Genomic DNA, 18,900 nt, shown 5'->3' with positions numbered 1-18,900 from the left:
CAACTTGTCATTGGGAGTGGTAGTCGACCTTACGAGGGTTATTGAGTGTCGATAGAGGATCATCCACTCTCGACGTCATGAGAGGAATATCCCATGTGTTCTTGCTCAGAAAAATCCCTGACCAGGATCATTCGGGTTGAGAGGGAAAGAGTTCTCCAAGAGAATCCATTAGAGCGAGACTCGAGTAGAAATCGTATTGGTCTGACAGCACCATGCTCGATATACGGTCTTAGGGATATTAGATGGATGAGGGACTATAGATACACGATAATTGAGGATAGATAGGTCCAATGGATTGAATTCCCCTGTATCGTTTGGGGACTACGGCGTAGTGGCCTAGTATGTCCGTAGTCGATGAGTCGAGTGAATTATTATAGAGATAATAATTCACTAAGTTAGAAGGAGTTCTGACAGGTATGACTCACGGCTAGCTCAATATTGGGCCTAGAAGGTCACACACATATAGTAGGCATTGCGATAAGTAGAGGTTCGGATATGAGATATCTAACGGAGCCCTTGTCTTATTGGATGCAGATCCAACACCCACTAGGGGAGGATCCATTAGGGTTTGATAGGGGACCTCTATAAATAGGAGGGATTCAGAGCCTCAAAGGCTAGAGCCTTTGCTTGCCTTTCCTATTCTCCTCCCCCTCTCTACCTTAGAGCAGGCCTGGAGTTTTGAGGAGCGTCGTCGCAGCCCTGTTGTGTGGATCACCGCTAGAGAGGAGGACGCTTGACCTCCTTCACCCTCTCCTAAGGATCTGCAAGGAAACATGGATATACGATCTCCCTAGGTAACACAATATACTATATACGCAGTTTTAAGTTTCGCGGATTTTGCGCACCAATCTTCGCACGACGACGAACCTCTCTTTGGGAATCAGGGATTTTGTTTTCTTGTTCTTCCGCTACGCATGTGATGTTGCCCCCAAGATTTCCCAACAGTTCGATCGTTGTGACTTATGTCCATTTCAGATTCCTCCTCCATTGAGACCACCAGCGTCCACTAACGCTCTTCCTTCAATGGGTAAAGATCCATTACCCTCTTATAACTCTTTTCTCCTTTTTGCAAATGGGCGAAGATTCACTACCCTCTTATAACTCTTTTCTCCTTTTTACAGATTTAAGAGATAACCTTTACAACTCACTCACTCATCTCTTAAACTGAAATCAACACTTAGAGCTAGAGGAGAGAAATTCTCACAAGATTATAATAGCATTTTCCCCAATATTTATTCTCAGTTTTTGTGTTCATTGAGCAAGGATGAGTGTAATTTTTATAGGCCCCAAATGTTTTCAAATTTAGAGCCGAAACAATCTCATCCCTGGTTTTTGGGGTACTAGTGGTACCACCACCGGTATTAGGCGATACCATCGCCTAACAGATTGATAACTAGTGGTACCATTGCTTGTCAGTTTGATACTCGACGGTACCACTACTCGGTCTAACACTGACATTGGGTGTTACCACTGCCCAGACAACCTGGGAGGCCGAGTTCTAGGCGGTGCCACTACTTGGGCCTGTTGAGGGTTGTTGCATGGGCCTCACTTGGCCTAAAACAGTCCTAAATCAGGCCCAATGAGCTCTTAATTGAGTTGACATTGTTTCATCACAATTCCGATCCAATTAGACCTAAACTATTTCAATCTAGATAAATTATTACAAAGCATGAATTATATGTTGTCCAACATATCATTGGTTCTTCCGATGCTTCGTCCGATCCTTCGGTGTATCGTCCTCTCCTTCGACGTATTGCCCAATTGGCAGGTTAACTCCCACAACTTTTGATCTCCTTGTCGCAATATTCGACCCTTAGGCTTGATGCTCAAACTCATAGCATGAAGTCCTTTTGTTGGCCCATCAACCAATCATCTAGCCCGACATCTAATCTCTCGACATGTTCAACTCCGGCTTAACGTCTGATTCCTCCTACTTCAATCAATTTGCCTCTTCTTGATCGAAGCTAGTCCTGCGTCACTCAAAACACATATTAGATCATAAACTCATCAATTGATTTCATTATCAAAATTCAAGATTTAACACAAACCATTGAGGTAAACCAATTTTTGATAAAGGGTTATTTATATGAAACCCTATCATAATGAGCAATCCATTATCATCAAAGTGTCCAAATTGAACGTAAGCAAGCAGTATCCCTTAACGGAGCCTTATTGGGAGAAACTATCCACTATCTAATAATTTAGCATGACATGCCTGATTGAAAAAATAAAATATATTTAATAAGATAAATATATTATTTCAACCGAATAATTATGTAAGTTTATAATTATATAATTTTATAAAACAGTATCAAATGGGACTAATCTAAGATCAATCACCGAGTGAACAATAGAGATACTCGGATTAAACACCCAAGGATAATAGGTTTTGATCATCGACATGGAGAGAGTTTAGAAGGATAGAGAGAGGACCATAAAGTGAGTGGATGAAGATGAAGAGAAAACACCTTGTTGGCCGAGGAAGATGAGAGGTCTTCGTGTGGAACTGAGACGTCACCGCACCAAGGCTTAGAACGGAGAGGTCACTCATTGGAATTGAGAGGTCATAGGAGAAAGCACAAGAGTAGTTTGATATTTTAGGTAAACGGAAAGTGAACAGAACCTTCAACTCGTTCTACTTCTAGTTTAGATATAAAGGACCAAACCGATTGTTTAATAATGTTCTAATATTTTACAAATGAACAGGTACTCTGCACAAAAAAAAGTTAACGTGGGCTCTTTGTGGGAAAAATAAAATCAAGGGATTTTTTTTTTCTGAAAATCCACTTGATAAAATATGTATTTGTATTTATTCTAACATTTAAATGTAAGAAATTTATTTCTCCGGTATATCTCCTCTTTTGTGTGTGGTACAAATGATTATTTGTTTTGATAGGGTGAAAACGTTCTAAGTTATAGTATTGACAAAGGTAAAAATCATTAAATTATTCATGTTGTTGCAAATTGTTGCTGATCAAACTATCAACTACTTTTAAGAAAACAAAACTAGTTTATAGCAGCACGAGAACTTTATCCCAAGGAAAAACAGTGCAAGAGAAACTTGGATCACTATGTTTAAGACATATGTCATTATTTATGTGTTTGAATTATGGAAACAATCACTCTCTTTTACAAGTATGATCATGTATTTATATCGCTACAATCACAATAGTCGAGATAATCTTTAATTAAAATATGGTCATCAACTTATATCCTTGCAATCATGATACCGAATATACAACTTATAAGAAATGAGGAAGAAAAAAAAAAGAAGGCAAACTTGAAAGTTAGGATCAATGAATTGCCTTTTATGTATTTTATAATATATTAATATTATAAATATATTAATAAATTTTATTTTATATATATATATATATATTTATTTATTTAATGTATCTTACCATCCATGTATGTGTTCGTAGCGGATCAAATTGATTAATGGATTCAGTTTCAAAATCATAATTTAGATCGAGTAAATAAAAAATATATGGACAAATACATGTGCTAGACAAGAGAAAGGAGTAAGAGAGTTTGACTTTTTATCGTATGCACTACATCCATATGACAGGGTTAGATCGCACAAACCTCCATCCTACGGTCTAGTACTATAACAAACTCTTTGTGTATACAAATCTCGTTAGGGCTACAGCTTCGCCTCTCTCTCTCTTTGGCTGCCACTATTTTCTCTTTGGATTTTTAAGAGCTCCTTAGGCTTCCATCAGGATGATAAACCCTCGACTATATACTTATTTCACTTATGTTGGTCATATAATTAATATGATTAATTGCGATTGAACGACTTGATGATATTTTTTTGGAATTAGAACACCTGTTTGATTTTGTTTCCTTGTATATGCATCCGAATAGTTCCTTAGCTTTTATGTCTGTGTTGATTCCCGTTCCTTGGTGCTTGTGCAAGAAAAGGTGGTTCTGAACATCCATTTGCTGAATCCGCTGGACGAGAGGAGGCACAAAGCTCCAGCGTGGATCTCCGTGGTTGTGCAACTATTGTTCGACTATTGTTCTTTCGATGGTGTTTCATGCATTTTGCTCATAGGATGTGAAGCTCCGTGGTTGCTTCAGCATGTAAGTCTTTTCATCTCATGGGTTTAATCTATCTATTCAAGGCAGTTTATGAGACTTCATCTATCATCTAACACGAGTTAAGCATTGTCGTCTACACGAATACTAAAGTCGTAGTGACCTATAGCGGGTTTCACACGAGTCTTGAAGCTATAATTAATTATCGAGTGGGTTTCACACAACTCTCAAAGATGTAATAGCGTGGTGGTTTTGCATGAATCTTAAAGATATAATGTGACCTTGTCATCTGTCTTAAAAAAGGGCCATGATGACGCCAAGCACAAATTCTTTCGTCTTCTCCCTGCTCTTTTCCCTCTTCGTCTTCATCTTCATCTTCATCTTCGTCTTCCCTTGCCGGTGTCTGCAAGCCTCCTCCGACCGGGTGTTGCCTCCTCCAAATCTCTATGCGACAGCGATGGCAGGCATGCGATTTTGCATGCTCCACTTGGTGAAGTCGCCTTCTCTTCTCTGGGATGCCCCACCTTCCAATGTTGCGCAGCCTTCTCGCCGCCATCGAAGGTGTCAAAGGCCGCCTATCTATGCCTTTTGACTAGTTGAAAAGCGTTCTTGGGGGGCGCCCATCGATTCTTCACACTTCGAACACGCTAGTTTCTAGTTGATTCGTTCATTGCTGGGTCTCGATTCTTAGGTGCTAATTTCTTGGATGAATGTTAGTCTAGATTATGATTCTTTGTATGCGGTGCATGGTCTTGGTTTTTTGGTCATGCGCTTCTCATAGATCCTACATTCTCAATTCATCTCGCGTCAATGCTGATCATGTCTTCCGTTAAAGTTTTTTTTGTCTTCTATTCAAGTTCTTTCTTACGCATCAGAAATTTCAAAATGAGTAGCGTTTTTTTTTTTTTTGCCCAATCATTAATTAGGACCATAATAACATAACTCATATATCATTACGTCTCTCCCTTCTTGGGTGGCATCATTTGTCAACGAACTCTTCTATTACTATTATCATCGAAGATTTCTCATATTGAAGTTTAAAGAATTGTTGCACTATTATTTGGGTACCAAGTTTATTTTTTTATGTTGGACATACTTATATTGATGTTAGTTGAACTCTATCTGTGTATTAAATTGCATACTTTGTTTTGGGTTTGATGTTTCTTTGTCTATGCTGTAGAGTTTTTTTTAAAAAAAAATTTTTATGTGAAGGCTTGGCACGAGCTTTTTAATTTATTTTTACTACTCTGTTAGTTAGCTTCCTTTTCTTCCTTTTTTCTTTTTTTTTTTTTCTTCTTTTTTCCTCCTCTATTCTTTCGTTGTCGTTTTCTCTTCTTTTTTTTTTTTTCTTTCTATATAAAACATCGATATGCTGTGTGTCGATACATCGATATTTTTACCAATATGCTGTGTGTCGATACATCGATAAATACCAATCTGATTCGATCATCAAAACGGATCTGATACCTAAAATGGTAATCCTTGACATGAAAAAAATAGCAAATCAAGCCTTGTTAAATCATAAGATTTGATAAAAGCAAAGTTATTCAGGTTAGTGCAAATTGGTCAATTCAAGCACTGAGAAAAGAGTCACAAAGATGTAATAGCTAGCTAGGAGATCCTTTCAGAATCAATCCATTTACTGTCAGCTCAAAGGCAAAGAATAACAATGTAGAAAATATGGAATATTAAATTGTGACAAGAAAAGATCGACAATAGATTGGCTGTCAAAGATAAGATACAGTGAGTATTGATCAGAAACTGAGTTTAATAAGCTAGGATAGACAAAAAGGCACGAGTAGTTGATACACCTGCAAAAACCTCAGAATATTACCTAGATCCAATCCAAATAGTAAGGCTCTCGTGACATTGCAACAAAAGGGCAGGCGCATGGTTGATACACCCATCAAATATCCCTTCTCACGTGTACCTAAGAAAATGATAGGGATCTGTACGTGTCAATAAAAAATAAGTCGATGAAGCTGCCCAACAAATAACAGTTCCGAGTTTGTTGAGTTTTACGACTAGCCACCGACCAGAAGACCTAATGAAGTACCTCATTTTGGAAGTGCGTAATTGCAAATCGGGACTTATTATGGAGGCGGTAGGAGTTTAACATACAGCTGGAAAGGATAGGATACAGTGTAGGGATTGATTAGCTCTAGCAGAAAATTTTGTTTTTCTGTTGTAACTTCATTCTAAGCCTCCGGCACACATATTTCATCTGCAAAGATCACACATATTTCTAGCAGAATAAATTTGCCCTTTTTCGTTTACTTTACTTTACTTCCAACGACTCGTCTATCCCATGCTTAATTCTGCTGCTGACATGACAGTTCCATCTGTTTTTTTTTTGTGTCAAAATATAATGAATCAATTATTCAAATATTTGCTCTCGAGTTTAACTTCCAGATACAATAGACGTTTAGATAATTTTTGCTAAAAAATTAATAACAATGGAAGATTAATGTGTTGATAAGAACAATATTGTAAATACAAATGCAACAAAAGTCAGAGAAAATCAAGTATTCGGTTTGCAAAGACACGTTTGCAGCCTGCAGGTTCAAAAACTCACTTACTGTTACTGTTCAAAAACTCACTTGCAGCCTGCAGGTTCAAGTGGGAAGCGGGATGCAAAAGAAATCGACAAACTTCGTAAGAAATGTTAAGCACAAAGAACTTATAGAAAGCTTAAAATGCTTACAGAAGTCTGGATAGCTTACAGAAGGTTTGGACACTTGGAACAGTTTCTTTCTCAAGTAGGACTCTGGTGTTCGACCGATGCCCTTCAAGAGACTAAACGAGAGAATATATAGATAGAAAGGATAGAACCGGGTGCTCATTGGGCCCCATCGCATTCTTGTCCCTTCAACTCATATTTCTCAAGTTTCTATAAGAAAAGCAGATGCTCCAGCTGTTGCCAACTGTTTGTCAATTATTGACGACACTACGAGTGGCTCCCCGAGGCTCAACTCGTCTTTACTTGGCGGCTAAGGGAAAGCAGACACTTCAGCTGTTGCCAGCTGTTTGTCAATTATTGACGACACTACGAGTGGCTCCCCGAGGCTTAACTCGTCTTTACTTGGCGACTAAGGAAAGCAGATGCTCCAACTGTTGCCAATGGTTCACCATCCTTCTAGAGGCTGAAGCTAGTTGTCCTTTGTGAGACATCCTTTGCTAGTGATAAAGCCGTCTCCAGTTGTTGTTGTTGCCTGAGGACAACTGGCAACCAGTCATTGTACCAGTTGTCCTTTCCTCCACTTCTTCTTTGGTACTCCTCCACTTTGATTAGGTGGATGTCCCTGAATTGCTGTAGCGCTTCACATGCTTGTCGGGCGGCTTCCTTTTAGATTGCTCCGAGTTTTCTTTCGGACAATCCCATTTCGTCCAATGGGAGTCCTCCTTGTGTTCTGGCTCTAAGCTTACCCAGTTCTTGTTAGTATTGTGTGAGGTCACCTGGTTTATTAATTGACTCAGATGTACCACTGCCTTGGGGTTTGGTTTGGCTTGAACTTCCTGAGTTGCTTCTATTAGTAACAGTAACGATTCGCTCGGCCATCCTGCAACCAGAACATTTATTAGTCGAGATAAAGAGTCGGCCAGAATATTACTGTTTCCTTCAATATGCTCGAATTTGACTTCCACGCCGCTCCCAGTGATATAGTCTACGAAAGCCATCCATCTAACCCTAGATGGTTTGTTTTGAGTGGACTTGTTGAAGAAGCTTATTATTGCCTGACAGTCAGTTCTGATGATGATCTCCTTTTTATCAAGAAAATATATTTTCAATGCCTCCAGAGTTTTCATGACTGCGTGCATCTCAGCATCTATAGTGGATTTGATTGGGTTATACTTTCCACTAGCGTAGGCGCATATTTTTTCAGTGCTCCTGGGATCATACTTTTGTTTTTTCCATTTGCAGATACCTCCCCACCCTTCCATGCACCCATCCGTTTCAAGTATTATAAAGCAGTCTTCTGGGGGTACCTCTAGATCTGGGAGGTTTTGCACTAGTTTTTTGATCTTCTTGATTAGCTTCCAATCTTGCTCATTCAGCCTTTTCTCCCCAGTCGGGCTTGTCTTTGAATATAATGGGCCTAAGAGTTTGCCCAAGTTAGGTATGTAACTCCTTGCATAATTTAGAAGTCCCAGCCAAGATCTAAGGCCCCTTTTGGTCGTGAGGTCTTCCTCCTGATAGTCCGTGATCCTTTTAATAACATGGGGTTGCAGCTTGATCTTGGAGTTTCCCAAAACTGCCCCAAGGAATTCAATTTCCTTTACTGCGATTTTCATCTTTGTTGGGCTTAAGACCAGGCCATTTTCTTGGCATATTTCTAACATCTTGGCCAAGTGTTGCCCATGATCCTTTTCATTTTCTGAGAAGACAAGAATGTCATCAATGTATACTGCAATAAATTGTTCAGTACCTTTGAAGCAATTATCCATCTTTCTTTGGAACACAGCGGGGGCATTCTTGAGACCGAATGGCATCGCAAGCCATTCGTATAATCCTTCAGGGACCTAGAATGCGGTCCATTCAATGGAGTCGGGGTGCATAGCAACCTGATGGAAACCAGACTTTAAGTCGAATTTTGAGTAGATTTTACTATTGCTGACCTTTTTGAGGATGGTATTGATGCCGGGAAGGCTATATTGATCCTTTTCGGTGATGTCATTAAGCCTCTTGTAGTTGAAAACCATCCTTTCCTTCCCTTTCTTCTCAGCTCCTGTTATAGGATCAACAGTAGTTCCTGAATTAACAATTATAGCAGTGGTTCGGTGCTTACTCTTGCTTGGTCTGATAACCCCTATGTCCAGTAGTGCTTTTATAGCTTGCAGAGCCAATTGTATTCTGTTTTGATATAGTCTCTAACTGAATTGCTATGATATTTATGCCAAGTTTGCTTTGTAAAACATCACTTACTGTTTAAAACTTGTGAGGAGCCCGAGGAAGGCAACCAGGTCAGGGAACCACAGTAAGACCTTTGACGCAAGCCCTCAAAGTTAAGAACGTAAGTAGATCTAAAACAATGCATATTTAGCATATGTCTAAGCTTTGGGAAGAAGCTATTCAAAAATGGTATACAGACTCCCATACCTCCCATCTGGACTACCTAAATCTAGCGGAGACTTCAAAACCCACTAAGAAAGAACTAGCTCACAACATCTCTGTCATTTACGACCGAACTTGTCTATCAAGTAGAGTAAATTTGAGAAACTTCAAACTTTTGCTTGAAGAAAACCGCAACCTTGAGCATAGGGTTAAGAACCTCGAATCCTCAATAACAACGCTATCTTCCTTACTCATCGAGAACAAACCTCTTACTCAAGCTGATGTTCAAAAATTGGTGCTAGAAATAACTAAGCAACCCAAACTCATTGAGGAAGAAGCCTTACGACTTTCACAAAGCCTGGACCAAAAACTCCAAAGGATTGAGATTTTATTATCCAAAATAGAAAAACAAATTTTTGGATGAGCCATATATCCTCCAGGAGTACTGAATCTTACAAGGAAGCTCTTAAAGCTACCGAATCTATTGAACCCCCATCACTTGGGTTTCTCAAAACAAGTGATTTTCCGGGAACTCTCAGCCATCAGGTAGCCGTAATCAAACAACATAACGTACAAATTCAACTGCTGGTACAAATTGCTGAAGACATAAAAGGAATACGAACGGAGCTACAGACAATACGGGAACTGCAACAATCAAAGGCAACACAATCCCAGGTGATACCAGACGAACTCATCACCAAATTAGCAAACCTCAACCTAGGTCCCTCTGAAAGGCCTAAAGAAACAAAAGGAAGAATATTAGTCTTTAAAGACCCTATAAAGATCTTCCAAGAAGCAAGAAGATGACTTCCAGGACACAGACCCAAGAGGTATCTACATCGACTCCTCTCGTAGAAGACCAAATCAGGAACTACAGAAGAAACCAGAGGAGAATATTCAACGCTAGGAGACGACTTGGGCAACTTATCTTCAGAAACACAGACTCAAACACGCAGGTTCTAGAACAACAAATAGACCCTCAGGCACAGCTGCAATTGTCCATGAGGGAAAGAGCTGCAATAGCACCTGCCGAAGTATTATACCACTCAAGAAGAGATGATGCGCATCACAGGGTCTACACGCATCGATCTGAAGAGGCTATGTTGGTCACCAACAATCAAGAAGACAGGGCTTTCATTCAGGAGCCAAGTTTTGACCAACTAATTAGGAGCGGGATGAGGTATATTCATCTCGGAATCCTACAAACAAGGGTTCAGACACTCCATAGACAGGAAGAGGGAACACTGGCACTATTAGTGTTCCGGGACAACAGATGGGCTGATGATAGGTCCATCATTGCCACAATGGAAGTAGACCTGACTAGAGGAAGTCAACTGGTCTACATTGTACCAGGCACCATGATGACGATAGGAGATTTTTACCGTAAATATACAACTTTCTATACTGACCCGTGGATATGACACATGGCAGAATAGAGAAGCAAATCTGCTAATCACCAGGGGAATGGTGGGGCGACTTTCAAATACCCCGAATGTCGCCTTCGCATATGAAATTTCAGGGGTGGTGGATTACTTAACAAGCCATGGCGTAAGGGCTTTGCCAGGAAGAAGGTATTCCACAGCAGAAATCAGAGGAAGAGACTGGATGATCAGACCCACACAGGTCTCAATTCCCATGCAACCTGCCGAACTCAGAAGTCGAAATCTAATTGACGGAAGAATTTCAATTAGCTTCGACAATTATAAAGCAGCATCAACATCCAACAGGATCCGTTACAACAACGCGGATGACGAAACATTCAGCGATGAAGAGGAGATCCGAAGCCACACAATAGCTGTCAACATTCAATTAGACAACAGCGAGGACAAGGCTGAGGAGCTAAGGGAGAACCTTAATTCCTACTTCCGAGACACTCACATCACAAAAGAGGAAGTAGAGATGCCGTATCCTCAGAGGCATCAAAAGGAATTAATTGCAGCAGGACTAGAGGAGGAACTGATAATGGAATACCCACAGTTAGCAAGGCTATCTCAACAGGTATATTCATCATCTGCTATATCAAATTACAGGCCACCGGCGGACTCAACCATGGGACCTGTAAACTATCCCCCGACTGTAAACATAGAGTCCACAAGTCAGGGACCAGAATACGAAGGACACTCAAGACAGCCAAGGTTCAAGGCAAAGAACTTCTCGGAAGCCTGGAACCTCCCTTCGGCTTTCCAACAGCAAGGAGCTATGTTCATAATCCCATCCCAATTGGGAATGTTTGATGAAGTTTTCATGAGATGGGAATTAGTAACAAAAAACTTGGTATCCTTACAAGGATTTACTGATCCCCTAGCAAAAATGGAGTTTATAGAAAATCTGCTTGGAGAAGCAGAAAAACTAGCATGGATCCAGTGGCGAATGGCCTACCCAGAAGAGTATCAATTATTAATAGCCAATGCAGATGGGACAGGAGGAACACAAAATATCCTCTCACAACTGCGGACGATTTTCATACTGGAAGACCCATTTCAGGGATCCACAACAGCACAGGAAGAAGCCTACAGAGACCTTGAAAGGTTATCCTGCACTAATCTCAAAAACATCATTCAATTCTTAAATGATTATATGAGATTGGCATCAAAGACAGGAAGGCTATTCATAGGCCCAGAGCTATCTGAAAAATTATGGTCCAAAATGCCAGGAGAATTGGGAAAGAGAATCAAAGAGGCATTTGAAGAAAAATATAGAGGAAATACTATAGGAGTAATCCCAAGAATACTTTTCTCCTACAAATACCTGGAAGCCGAATGCAAGGATGCTGCATTCAGAAGAGCGTTAAAAGACCTATCTTTCTGCAGTGAAATTCCTATTCCAGGATACTACAACAAACCGAAAAGAAAATATGGGGTACGAAGGTCAACAACTTACAAAGGTAAACCCCACTCATCTCATGCCAGGATTGAGAAAAGAAAGCACTTAATAAGAAACAAAAGGTGTAAGTGCTATCTCTGTGGGGAAGAAGGACACTTCGCAAGAGAATGCCCCAATGACAAGAAAAACATCAAGAGAGTTGCTATGTTCGAGCAACTAGACATTCCGGATGAATATGAGATACTATCCGTTCAAGAAGGAGAAAACCAAAGCGATGCAATCTATTCAATTTCTGAAGGAGAGGACATGGAAGATTTACAGTACGGTATTCACTCCTTTACTCATAAAATATTCGCCCTAATAGAAGACAGTAGAACTTGGTGGATAGGTCCGGAGACAGGTTACCGGAAAAGAATACAAGTTTCACAAACACAAGCTGAGTGCAGACATATATGGGAAATCAACACCGAACTTCCACCAGAGTGGGAAAAATGCAAATGCTGCAAAAAAATTTCTCAAAGAAGGCATAGAAGGCATTGTCCATTATGCAAGATTACTTCATGTGGAATGTGCAGCATATATTATTTCGACAAAAGAACCCCCGTCATGACGGAAGAACCTCCAAGGTATGAACCTAGAAATTTGCTTCAACAACAACAAGATTTTATTAACCATTGTGAAGCAGAGATAAGGAGGCTAAAAGGAGCAGTGGAATCCGAGCAACAAAAGGCTAGGGAGCTGGAAGAAATGCATGTCCAGTCTATAGCCATAGCCCAAGAAAATCTCCGTCTAAAGAACGAGGTGGTAGAGCTAAAAGCAAAATATGACAAGTTGAAAGAAGAAATACTAGAAGTAGATCAGCTAAGACTAGAAAAGGCTGATCTCCTGAGAGAAATACAAAGGCTAGGAAAGAGGAAAACTGAAGAAAGTGAGGAGGAAGGAAGTGAGGAAGCCCTTGTCCTCCTAGAAGAAGAAACTCAGAAAATTCTGTCAATGGAAACAAAGGAAATAGGGGGAATGAGGAGGGCCAAGAATATGCTCTTCAACCTAAAGGTACATATGGAAATTTTGAATATTCCCACTTTTGAGGTTAACGCTATCCTAGACACAGGCACCACTACTTGCTGCATAGATGAAAGGGCTGTTCCAAGCGCTGCAATGGAAGAAAACCCTTACATAGTACATTTCAGTGGGATTACCTCCAAGACGACAGCAAACAAAAAATTAAAGGGAGGAAAAATGACTATTGGGAATAATACTTTCAGAATCCCCTACACTTATGCATTCACAATGAAACTTGGGGATGACATCCAAATGATCATCGGATGTAATTTTATAAGGGCAATGCAAGGAGGAGTCAGGATTGAAGGTAATACGATGACATTCTACAAAAACTTAACGACCATCAATACCTTGCCCTACATCTCAACAGTCGCAGCTATAGAGGAATTGGATTTAGAAGAAGAAGATTATATCCAAATCCAAGAGGCAGTACTCTATTCAGCAGAAGCACAGCAAAGTGACAGAAATATAAAGGCCAAGTTCGGGAGCCTGTTAGATCAACTGAAAGCCCAAGGCTACATTGGAGAAGATCCCCTTAAACATTGGGAAAAGAACAAGATAACCTGCAAATTGGAAATCAAAAACCAAGACTTCGTGGTAGAAGACAAACCCCTAAGACATTTAACACCACAAGCAAAGGAAGCCTTTTCCAAACATGTAAAAGCACTACTGGACATAGGGGTTATCAGACCAAGCAAGAGTAAGCACCGAACCACTGCTATAATTGTTAATTCAGGAACTACTATTGATCCTATAACAGGAGCTGAGAAGAAAGGGAAGGAAAGGATGGTTTTCAACTACAAGAGGCTTAATGACATCACCGAAAATGATCAATATAGCCTTCCCGGCATCAATACCATCCTCAAAAAGGTCAGCAATAGTAAAATCTACTCAAAATTCGACTTAAAGTCTGGTTTCCATCAGGTTGCTATGCACCCCGACTCCATTGAATGGACAGCATTCTGGGTCCCTGAAGGATTATACGAATGGCTTGCGATGCCATTCGGTCTCAAGAATGCCCCCGCTGTGTTCCAAAGAAAGATGGATAATTGCTTCAAAGGTACTGAACAATTTATTGCAGTATACATTGATGACATTCTTGTCTTCTCAGAAAACGAAAAGGATCATGGGCAACACTTGGCCAAGATGTTAGAAATATGCCAAGAAAATGGCCTGGTCTTAAGCCCAACAAAGATGAAAATCGCAGTAAAGGAAATTGAATTCCTTGGGGCAGTTTTGGGAAACTCCAAGATCAAGCTGCAACCCCATGTTATTAAAAGGATCACGGACTATCAGGAGGAAGACCTCACGACCAAAAGGGGCCTTAGATCTTGGCTGGGACTTCTAAATTATGCAAGGAGTTACATACCTAACTTGGGCAAACTCTTAGGCCCATTATATTCAAAGACAAGCCCGACTGGGGAGAAAAGGCTGAATGAGCAAGATTGGAAGCTAATCAAGAAGATCAAAAAACTAGTGCAAAACCTCCCAGATCTAGAGGTACCCCCAGAAGACTGCTTTATAATACTTGAAACAGATGGGTGCATGGAAGGGTGGGGAGGTATCTGCAAATGGAAAAAACAAAAGTATGATCCCAGGAGCACTGAAAAAATATGCGTCTACGCTAGTGGAAAGTATAGCCCAATCAAATCCATTATAGATGCTGAGATGCACGCAGTCATGAAAACTCTGGAGGCATTGAAAATATATTTTCTTGATAAAAAGGAGATCATCATCAGAACTGACTATCAGGCAATAATAAGCTTCTTCAACAAGTCTACTCAAAACAAACCATCTAGGGTCAGATGGATGGCTTTCGTAGACTATATCACTGGGAGCGGCGTGGAAGTCAAATTCGAGCATATTGAAGGAAACAGTAATATTTTGGCCGACTCTTTATCTCGACTAATAAATGTTCTGGTTGCAGGATGGCCGAGCGAATCATTACTGTTACTAATAGAAGCAACTCAGGAAGTTCAAGCCAAACCAAACCCCAAGGCAGTGGTACATCTGAGTCAATTAATAAACCAGGTGACCTCCTCACACAATACCAACAAGAACTGGGTAAGCTTAGAGCCAGAACACAAGGAGGACTCCCATTGGACGAAATGGGATTGTCCGAAAGAAAACTCGGAGCAATCCAAAAGGAAGCCGCCCGACAAGCATGTGAAGCGCTACAACAATTCAGGGACATCCACCTAATCAAAGTGGAGGAGTACCAAAGAAGAAGTGGAGGAAAGGACAACTGGTACAAGGACTGGTTGCCAGTTGTCCTCAGGCAACAACAACAACTGGAGACGGCTTTATCACTAGCAAAGGACGTCTCACAAAGGACAACTAGCTTCAGCCTCTAGAAGGATAGTGAACCATTGGCAAAAGCTGGAGCATCTGCTTTCCTTAGCCGCCAAGTAAAGACGAGTTGAGCCTCGGGGAGCCACTCGTAGTGTCGTCAATAATTGACAAACAGCTGGCAACAGCTGAAGTGTCTGCTTTCCCTTAGCCGCCAAGTAAAGACGAGTTGAGCCCCGGGGAGCCACTCGTAGTGTCGTCAATAATTGACAAACAGCTGGCAACAGCTGGAGCATCTGCTTTTCTTATAGAAACTTGAGAAATATGAGTTGAAGGGACAAGAATGCGATAGGGCCCAATGAGCACCCGGTTCTATCCTGTCTATCTATATATTCTCTCGTTTAGTCTCTTGAAGGGCATCGGTCGAACACCAGAGTCCTACTTGAGAAAGAAACTGTTCCAAGTGTCCAAACCTTCTGTAAGCTATCCAGACTTCTGTAAGCATTTTAAGCTTTCTATAAGTTCTTTGTGCTTAACATTTCTTACGAAGTTTGTCGATTTCTTTTGCATCCCGCTTCCCACTTGTAGTCCAGATGGGAGGTATGGGAGTCTGTATACCATTTTTGAATAGCTTCTTCCCATAGCTTATTGCTTCAGCAAGAACCCAACTCGAAAATGAACCTTGGTTCATTTGCAAGCTGATACCAAGGTTCATTTGCTTCAGCAGACACACGTGCTTCAAGCTGATACCAACTCGAAAAGAACTAGCCCAGAACCTGCTGAAGCAATAAGTTAGATTATCTGATACCACTGGTAGATTATCTACCAGTTCATTAGCTTTGATACCATACCAAAAGCAGTTCATTAGCTAATCAGGAGCCACGACCTGCTGCATAGATGAAAATTCCATACCAAAAGCAGCAATGGAGGAAAATCCCTACATTGTACATTTCAACGGGATAACATCCAAGACAACGGCCAACAAAAAACTAAAAGGTGGCAAGATGACTATAGGGGATAACACATTCAGGATCCCCTATACATATGCTTTCACAATGAAGCTGGGAGACGATATCCAAATGATAATAGGGTGCAACTTCATACGGGCCATGCAAGGAGGAGTAAGGATAGAAGGTAACACCGTTACTTTCTACAAAAATCTTACTACAGTCAACACGCTACCCTATGTCCCAGTATCAGCAGCAATAGAAGAACTGGATCTTGAAGAGGATGAGTATATCCAGATCCAGGAATCTGTCCTCTTCTCCGCAGCTCAGCAAGGCAGTAACCTGATCAAAGAAAGGTTCGGAGGCCTACTGAATCAGCGGAAGGCCCAGGGATACATAGGGGAAGACCCCCTAAAACATTGGGAAAAGAACAAAATTATATGCAAACTAGAGATTAAAAACCCAGACTTCGTAGTAGAAGACAAGCCCCTTAAGCATCTTACACCACGAGCAAAGGAGGCTTTCTCTAAACACATAGACGCCCTTCTAAATATTGGAGTAATAAGGCCAAGCAAGAGCAGACATCGCACAACTGCCATAATAGTCAACTCCGGAACAACAGTAGACCTAGACACCGGAGTGGAAAAAAAAGGACAAGGAAAGGATGGTATTCAATTACAAAAGGCTGAATGACATCACGGAAAAGGACCAGTATAGCCTACCAGGAATAAACACCATCCTACGAAAGGTCAGTAATAGCAAAATTTACTCAAAATTTGACCTCAAATCAGGATTTCACCAGGTAGCCATGCATCCTGACTCAATTGAGTGGACCGCCTTTTGGGTTCCTGACGGAGTATATGAATGGCTAGTAATGCCATTCGGATTAAAAAACGCACCCGCAGTATTTCAGAGAAAAATGGACGAATGTTTCAAAGGTACGGGAGAATTTATCGCAATATACATTGACGATATTCTAGTATTCTCGAAAAACGAGAAAGACCACGCTAGGCACCTGGCCCAAATGTTGGAAATCTTTTAGAAACATGGCCCGGTACTAAGCCCATCAAAGATGAAGGTGGCGGTCAAAGAGATAGAATTCCTTGGGGCAATCTTGGGAAACTCAAAAATTAAGCTACAACCCCACATCATCAAAAGAATCACAGAGTACCAAGAGGAAAATCTCACCACAAAGAAAGGTCTAAGATCGTGGCTAGGCATACTAAATTACGCCCGTAATTATATCCCTAATCTGGGAAAACTCCTGGGACCACTCTATGCCAAAACAAGCCCGACTAGTGAGAAGAGGTTTAACGAGCAAGCCTGGGAGCTGATCCGAAAGATCAAAAGTTTGGTTAAAAATCTTCCAGACCTGGAAGTACCACCAGAGGAATGTTTTATCATTCTAGAAACAGATGGCTGCATGGAAGGATGGGGGGGATCTGCAAGTGGAAGAAAATGAAGAACGACCCTCGGAATACTGAGAAAATCTGTGCCTACGCAAGTGAAAAATTCAACCCCATCAAGTCTACTATTGATGCAGAAATGCATGCAATAATGAAGACTTTGGAAAGCCAGAAGATCTACTTTCTAGATAAGGAGGAAGTCATAATCAGGATAGACTGTCAAGCCATCATAAGCTTCTTCAACAAGTCTGCCCAGAACAAACCTTCTAGGGTCCGGTGGATGGCCTTCGTCGACTATATAACCGGATGCGGCGTTGAAGTGAAATTCGAGCACATTGAAGGAACCAGTAACATTCTCGCCGATTCCCTATCTAGACTAATAAATATTCTAGTCGCAGGATGGCCGGACGAGCAAGCAATCCTAATGCTGGAGGCTACCAAGGAGGTCCAAGCGAGACCAAGCCCAAGAGTTGCAGCCTACCTCAACCAATTCCTGATGACCTGGCAGAACAATACCTACAGGGGATCGCCAAGCTCAGGGCGGGATCCAAGCGAGACCAAGCCCAAGAGCTTACCTCAACTAATTCCTCCACTCCTCCTTTGGTATTCTTCCGTCTTTGCTGAGTGGATGCTGAGGAGGCACCGTAGTGTGACGCAGGCTTGTCGGGCGACCTCTCTTTGAATAATTTTGAGCTCTTTTTCAACTGTTTCGAGATCTCGAAGGGGGATTCCTGTTCGGGATCCCGCCCTGAGCTTGGCGATCCCCTGTAGGTATTGTTCTGCCAGGTCGTCAGGAATTGGTTGAGGTAGGCTGCAGCTCTTGGGCTTGGTCTCGCTTGGACCTCCTTGGTAGCCTCCAGCATTAGGATTGCTTGCTCGTCCGGCCATCCTGCGACTAGAATATTTATTAGTCTAGATAGGTAATCAGCGAGAATGTTACTGGTTCCTTCGATGTGCTCGAATTTCACTTCAACGCCGCATCCGGTTATATAGTCGACGAAGGCCATCCACCGGACCCTAGAAGGTTTGTTCTGGGCAGACTTGTTGAAGAAGCTTATGATGGCTTGACAGTCTGTCCTAATTATGACTTCCTCCTTATCCAGAAAGTAGATCTTCAGGCTTTCCAAAGTCTTCATTACCGCATGCATTTCTGCATCAATAGTGGACTTGATGGGGTTGAATTTTCCACTTGCGTAGGCACAGATTTTCTCAGTATTCCGGGGGTCGTTCTTCATTTTCTTCCACTTGCAGATCCCCCCCCATCCTTCCATGCAGCCAT

The sequence above is a fragment of the Musa acuminata genome, chromosome BXJ2-8 (assembly GCF_036884655.1).
Source record: "Musa acuminata AAA Group cultivar baxijiao chromosome BXJ2-8, Cavendish_Baxijiao_AAA, whole genome shotgun sequence".
Lineage (NCBI taxonomy): Eukaryota > Viridiplantae > Streptophyta > Magnoliopsida > Zingiberales > Musaceae > Musa > Musa acuminata.
The sequence above is the reverse complement of the archived record's forward strand: the minus strand, read 5'-3'. Positions refer to the sequence as shown.